The sequence below is a fragment of the Lycium barbarum genome, chromosome 3 (genome assembly GCF_019175385.1).
Source record: "Lycium barbarum isolate Lr01 chromosome 3, ASM1917538v2, whole genome shotgun sequence".
Taxonomy (NCBI): domain Eukaryota; kingdom Viridiplantae; phylum Streptophyta; class Magnoliopsida; order Solanales; family Solanaceae; genus Lycium; species Lycium barbarum.
The window spans coordinates 100,194,283-100,202,250 of NC_083339.1; the positions used below are offsets into that span (position 1 = coordinate 100,194,283).

Genomic DNA, 7,968 nt, shown 5'->3' on the forward strand with positions numbered 1-7,968 from the left:
CTCCGATTACGAATCCGTCTGACACACCTCTGTATGTCTGACTCCTGATATGACTCCGTCTGATATGCCTCTGTATGTCTGATTTCAACCGCACGCCTGTCTGATATATCTCCGTATGTCTGATCTTAACTATGACTCTATCTGATACAGTTCTGTCCGTCTAGCTTTGATCATGATTCTGTATGATACCTTTCTGTACGTCTGACTCCGATCTCAGGTTTGTCTGACATACTTTTGTGCCCACGACTTTGACTACGAGTCTGTCCGATATGCTTCTACGCGTCCGGTTCTAGTCCTGAATCTGTTGGTATGAAGTGTCTGGTATGAAGTGGGATTACGAGAACGTGGTAGGGATCTCAGGAGTGTAACAAGAAATGATATGGACTATGACGGCTGGAAAGCGTTCGTCTGTTACAAGAATATAGCTTATGGTTCGATGATTATGTGGGGTATGAGAAAATAAATTATGAAGGCATTTAAATCAGTGATGTGAAAAATTACCCCATAATGTTGGCAGAGAAGCCATGTCGGAAAGTCGGTAAAGGACGATTGTAAAGAGAACCCTCCCGAAGTAGTATGACGCCCCATAAGGTCAATTTAACATTCGAGGATGAATGTTTCTAAAGGGGGGGAGGATGTTACATCCGACATTTTCGCTTGTTCGAAAAATTCAAGGTAAATTGACTTGTAATGAATGAGGCCACAATTGGACACTACTTGGTATGAATGTGTAAGTTATGAATATAATGGTGTGGAATTACGAAAGGTGGCCAAGGGAAAAATTGGAATTTTGGAAACTTACCTTATGAATTGCAAAACATAGCCAAATTGGGCTTAACAAGAATTAATGAAATGAGGCCCAACTTTAAAGGGCCCAACCGGCCACCCTATGTCAAGGCCCATGGATTAATTAAATCCCATGGGAAATTATATATCAAGGATAAGTCTTAAGAATATTCAAGAAGTTTCAAGATCATAAAAATTGAGAGGAAAAGAAAGAACCCATTTCGGGTGAGAAAGAAGAGAAAAGAAAAAGAAAGAAAAAATTTTTGGAGCCAATTCTTTGGTTCAAAAATTCATCCCTTGTGAGATTATGACTAAGTGCAAGGCCCTCTTCAAGTTGGTATAAATATTGGGGCAAGAAAACAATTTTTATCTCCAAGTGAAGGGCTTGAAGAAAGGTGAGAATTTCATGATTTTGTTGTGTTATAAATGGTATATGTATGTTGTAGTATGTGTGAATGAATGAAAAACATGGAAATTTTGTGTGTTGGAACTAGGGGTGTGTTGGCCGAATATGTACATGTAATTGCATGATTTTAATGGCTTGAATTCTTGTTGTAATCTAGTTGTAATATGATGGGAATTATATTAGAAAGGAAAGTGGAATGAATTAGTGAAAAATTGGAAGTGTGGGAGGTGGCCGTGTGGTGCTAGGTTTGATATGAAATATGAATTTGATTTTGGTTGTATGCTAATTGAGTTATGGTGAAGTGAATGGAAAGATAACAATCTTTATTGTTTTGGAAAAATGGTTATCAAGTTGTTGTAGGAAAGTATGCAACTTTTTCATGATTTATGTAAAAATGGAAATGAATGTATCAAGAGACGAATCGTGGTTATTGTTGATGAACTTGGAGTATGGAAATGTGTTTATGAACTTGTAGGTTGAAAGTTAGGAAAAGATTGGAAAAGTAGTGACTTAATGGAAAGTTTGAATGTTTGTGTATCCTATGAATATTATGTGAAAGATGGCTAATGATGCCTTAGTGTATGTCTTGATGTTTGTTGTTGTTTGGATGTCATTTCTGGGTTGTTGTGTTGACAAATTGAGCCGAGCTAAGTCTCGGGGATGTTGTATATACAGAGGAAATGCTGCCGAAATTTCGGTAGGCAAATATGTGAAAAGTTGGAATATTGAAAGAATGAAACTAACCAAATGGTAAACTTTACCATTTTCAGATTTTGGACGAAATTTGGAGTGACGCCAAGCGAGCATAAGGCGCCATCGAGGTATGTGAAGCACTTCCCTATGTTCCTAGGCATGCTCTGGATGTGGTAGGCTCGGCCGCGAGCCTTAAGTACGACTCCGTTCCCCGGAATTCGAGACGGAAAACCGCTCGAATTCCTTCAATTCAATTGAAGCTATTTTATTACAAATTGCCTTTAAAGTGAAATTTTGTACAAAACTTCCCTAAACGGAGTCAGAACACTTTCAAACGATTATGGATGACCTCATAAGGTCTATTAGCAATAATCTACGTATGTAGCCTCGAGTTGGTCCGAGGCGGGCCCACAAGGCCCGATATCTCCGGTAAAACCTTAAACATTTCCGTTTTGGTCCGATTTTCTCTAAAAACCTCCGGACTATTATTTTGTGTATGATATGATTATTTTGTGAAATTTATATAAAATGATTTTTGAGCATTCGAATATCTGATTCTGATAATAATCTGTCGTGCCTTCACAACTTGGATATAGGCGCGTACTATGCATACTATCTGGATATTCTGATTTTGGCTCGCCGTTTGGCACCCTTCAGTTTGATTGAGTCTGTATGTTGAGTCTGTATGTAAGTTGTTTCTCATTTATCGGTTCGTGTCTGTCTCAATGCATTCTTTCACTGCGTCCCGGGCCAGGTTCTGTTATCGTGCATATTTCTCTGCATTGTTCACCGCGTCCCTCGGCGTACGGGCCGGGATCTGTATGTCTGTATGATATTATGATCTGTGTATGGGGATGGCGGCCAGGATGGCATATGATTTGATCTGATTCTGTCTGTCCACCGCGTCCCGTACTAAGAGGGCCGGGTTCTGTTACCGCGCCCCCAGACAAGGCCGGGATCTGTATGAATATATGCGTGTGCCATCTGTATTTATAAAGCACACGCCTCTGTATGACTCTGTATGACTCTGTGCTACTCTGCATGCATAACTCTGTCCGATATACTTCTGTTTGTCCGTCTGTGTTACGGCTGAGTCTGTATGTCCGTATGGATTCTGATTCTGTATGTCCGTATGGGTTTTGATTCTGCTCGTCTGTCCGTATTATGATTCCGTCAGTCTGTCCGAACCACGACTCTGTTTATCTGTATAGAATACGATTATGTATGTCTGTCTGAATCATGACTCTGTCCGTCAGTCTGATTTATAATTCTGTACGATATATTTCTGTGACTCCGGTTCGGACTATGTTTATATCTGTTATGTATCTGCTTTACATACTCGGTACATTTTTCGTACTGACCCCCGTTCTTCGGGGGCTGCGCTACATGCCCGCAGGTACAGACGCACCAGGTGATACGCCGCCCGCGTAGGCTTCCGACTCTGCTATTTGAAGAGCTCCTTTGACTCGGAGCATATATTTTTGGTATATATCTTCTGTCTTCTGTACACTCTGTATGTATGGATATTCTGGGTACGGCGGGGCCCTGTCCCGTCATATGATTCTGTATGTCTGTAGAGGCCTGTAGATAGATGTGTGGGTTTCGGGTTTCGTCTGTATGTTAGCCTTAGCGGCTTATCTGTAAATGTCTGTATGTTCAGGTATATGTATATATATATATATGTATGTTTGCGCGCGTGCCGTATTTGTATCGACCTACTTCTGTTTCAAAAAAAAAATCCGTATGATTCGAAATCTGGTTGGGTAGGTACGTACGGGTACCCAGTTAGGGTACCAGTCGCGGCCCACGGGGTTGGGACGTGACAGCCGAGAGCATCCCTCACTAGTTTTTCAGTTCTCTCTCTCAATCTTGTCTATGTAGAAGATGATATGAATGTAATGCTTAATATGTTAGTCATCAACCTACTATTTATATGGTGTCCAAGGGCTGGACACGTGTCCACCTAATGTGGCACCTATTTTTATTTTTTTTAAATTAATTTTGGTGGGGCCCACTGTGGTAATTAGGCTAATTAATTTTAATTAATCCCTAATTCTTACTTAGTAATATAATCATAATTAATTAATCCCTAAACTCTAATAATATTTCTATGCTAAATAAAATTTATAAACAATTTATGTTTTAATTAAGGATTGAAAATTAAAGGTTCCTATTTCATATCCGAAAATGATCCCGTCTTTAACTTGAGTCGATTCTCTTGCGAATAACTCGACGTATCAAAATACAGGATATAACAAGTACTGTGTTACACACAGTCTGTTGCCAGTGGTTATGGAAACAGACTCAATGACTATGAATATGATCTTAACTGGTCGGTGGGAGACTCCATGGAGTATATAAATGATCATAAATGATATTTCAAGGTTGAGGAGGGATAAGGAAGTGAGGGTGAAGCATGTTCTGAGAGAAGGAAATGGCCTGGCTGATTTTTTAACTAACTATGCTTTTGATTTTGCAGGTGATCATCATTTTTATAGTTTTACTTCACTTCCTGTGAAAGCAAGGAAAACTCTAAATACTGAAAAGTGACATATACCATTCATGAGGATCAGGACAGCTAAGGACCATCATATCCCTGGAGATTAATAGCGAGCAGCTGGAGAGCAGTAGCAGCAACAAGGTTGCATCTCAACATGCCATGAATAGCACATGGACCTGTATGAAACTATCTTTGGCAGGGGTACAAGAGTGGTATTAGCTTGAAGAACATTCTCTTGTAAGACTTCTAAAGATTGGTTCATTCAGGAAACTTGAGACAATGGCAAACAAAGGTCAACATCAAAGCAAGGAGATAGCAGCTACATCTGAAGTAACATGGATGAATTCTACTCCATCCTGGAAGCCTGAATATGTATTCATTTTGACTTTGAACCATAGCACCTGGTGAGAGCTTGTAGGTGTCTGAGATGGTATCAAGGCAAGGCTAGAGGATCTGCAGTAGATTATCTTTCATACAGTCTTTGGATGTAGTTTACATTTTAGTCCTTTTTTTTTCTTTTTTTCTAGGATTGTTTTCATTTGTTTTTTCTGTTCTTTTTCTTTCTTTACACTATTGTACAGAAAACTTAGTATTTTTAATAAAACACTGCCAAACATGGTTTGGTGGTTTTCATGCAAAAAAATAAAATAAAATTATGCTGCTCTACTGTCACCTAATATGTTTTAACATTTTATTGTAGGGTCTGGATATAGCCATTAAGGATCTGTTGCCAAATGCAGAACAATGAATGTGTGCAAGACATGTGCTTGCCAATTTTTCCAAAAAATGGAAAGGCATAAAGATTAGAAACTACTTCTGGAGATGGGCTAAGTCCACATATGAGCAGGAGTTGCAAAAAAAATTGGATCATATGGAGAAGTTAGGTGATGGAATAAATGGAGATTTGTTGTATTACAATATAGTTAGGTGGTCCAAGGTCTACTTTAAATACCTCAGCTGTTGTAATAGTGTTGACAACAACATGGCTGAGAGTTTTAATTCCTGGATTTTGGGGCCAAGGCACAAGACCATTATCACAATGCTTGAGCAAATTAGAGTCAAAATGATGAGAAGGGTAAGAAAACTAAGAGAGTTTTCTGAGGCTTGGATAACAAACATCAGCCCAATGGCTTTGAAGGTATTGCAAAAGAACACATCAAAGTCAATGAAGTGTACTCTTGAATGGAATGGTGAATATGGCTTTGAGGTCGAGGACAGCTGGGGTAATAAATTCATAGTAAATCTGAACAACAATACTTGCACTTGTAGATCTTGGATGCTGAAAGATATTCCCTACTGTCATGCCATAGCTGCACTTCATTTCATAAAATTGGAACCTATTGACTATGTTGCACATTGGTACACTAAGGACACTTACCTCAAAACATACAACTCATTCATTCAACCTGTTACTAATATGGCAATGTGGACAAAGTCAACCAATCCTCCTGTCCTCGCACCTTAGATTAAAAAGCTGCCATGTAGGCTAAGGAAGTGTAGAAGAAAGGAGCAGATAGAAAACAAGACAGGGAAGCTGTCAAAAAGAGGTGTTGAGATGACCTGCAGCTTGTGCCATACAAAGACTCACAATAAGAAGGGTTATCCTATGAATCCACAATCTGTGAGAGGCAGATGAAGGGCAAGGGGGAGAGGGACAAGTACTAGTTCAACAAGGTCAAGTGTTGGTTCTTCTACAGTACCATGTAATTCCCAACCAAGTAGAGGAAGGGGAAGACCAAGAGGTTCTGCCAAATAGGTAAAAACTTTCCTTGTTATTTACTACTTGATTAAATATTACAGTCTTACATTTAGTCTAACTACTTAAATATGAATTAGGCCATGGCTACTGCATTTCAATCTGGAAGGGGTACAGGACAGTCGTCTACATCACAGGTATTACTGAGCTTGTTAAATTACCACTTAATAAATTTTACAATTCTAAGTGTTTGACACCTGAAATGTGACTTAGGCTTCTGATGCAAGTGCATCAGTTACTGGAAGAGGGGCACCCTTTAAGAGGCCAAGAGTTGTGGGAATGGGAGTGCTTCAGACCCAAAGTGGTTTCAAAATTGTCAATGTAAGTTTGCAACCTCATTAACCATTTACTGCAAACAATCTATCCTAATGGATATCTATTTTGTTAATGCAGCCTGGAATGGTAAATCAGTCTGCAAACATTCCTATGAATTCAGCAGTAGTCACTGGTAGTCTTGGACATCACAAACCAAGACTTAGAGGACTAAAATGGAAAAGGATTCCAGCTATAACACAACAAGGTCTTCAACAAATGAGTGGACAAAAGAGAATGAAAACAAGGGACAAAGCTGCTAAGTTGACCTCTTTAAGTCAAACAGTTTCATCAACTTCCCAAAAATGAAATGGAAAAATGAAGTTGAATTGGTTTAATCCTGTATGTGTATGTCTTTGGTACTGACTGTTCTACAGCAGTGACTGCAGGTTTTAATGTTATTTTTGTGAAACAATTGTCAAACATATTACGCATCTGTGACTGCAATTTTGCTGTATATTTCCTGGTTTTGTGACAGTTCAGTCTTGCAATGTTGTGTATGACATTAAATGCATAGAGAAGTTGCCCAGCTGTGACTGCAATGTTATGTATAACACTAAATGCAGTAAACAGATTTGAGCAGTCAAACACATTGAATTGATGCAAGTAAATGCATTATACAGATTTGAGCAGTCAAACACATTGAATTGATGCAAGTAAATGCATTATACAGATTTGAGCAGTCAAACACATTGAATCTGAGTTAGTAAATGATGGTAGTTGGTACTTGGGAGTGATGGTCAAAACCAATGAATCTGAGACATCATTAACTACTTTATCACACTAACACTATAACACAACTCAATTATAAATAGGCATTCTTACCATCTCACTTTCACTCAACTCAAATAACTCTTAACAAATATAGTGATATTAAAGAGGCAGCCTTTATCTAAGATGGATGACATGGAAATGGCCGCATGTTTTGACAAAGAATTGACGAAATCGTACGTCGAAAAAGACGATTTCGTAAGTGTTGTCGTATTATATATTTTCAATTGTTCTTTTACCTCTTTTGGTAATAACATGTTTTTTTTGCAAATCCTTCCAACTGACATACTGTAATTTCTTCCAAACACCGACAAGGACGTTGTTGTTCATTATGACGATCATGAGTATAATATGAAATACAAGGTTGGCGTATACACGCGCCTCGCTCAAGGCTGGAAAGCCTTCATTGATGCTGCCGGATTAGGGATAGGAGATGTGTTGTGTTTTAAGGCATGTTTAGATGCGAACCGCATAGTGTTTTTTATTCATGTAAAGAAGGATCCGGAGATCGTAATGATAGATTAGGTCTCCAGATTCTCTAGTTAAAGTAATTTATAAAATTTCTCGACTTTTGCTATCATTTTCAAGGTAATATTTTCCATAACAACAAAATTCTTCAACAAGAGCATAAAGTTCTTCCATGACATTTACATTACAACAAGAGCATGAAGTTCTTACATTACCTACTACGCGATTACAACATACAACAACATAAATTCAGTTGATTAAGGAAGCCGCCAAAAA

General features: G+C 38.5%; 1 long non-coding RNA gene across 1 annotated transcript; it reads left to right on the top strand.

Moving 5' to 3' along the window:
- Nucleotides 1–812: 812 nt before the first annotated feature.
- LOC132633963 (uncharacterized) lies at nt 813–3,466 on the top strand. The gene is made up of 3 exons (XR_009579977.1): nt 813–1,181; nt 1,963–2,013; nt 3,282–3,466. It is a non-coding gene; the product is annotated as an uncharacterized LOC132633963 (long non-coding RNA).
- The last annotated feature ends 4,502 nt before the right edge of the window (nt 3,467–7,968 follow it).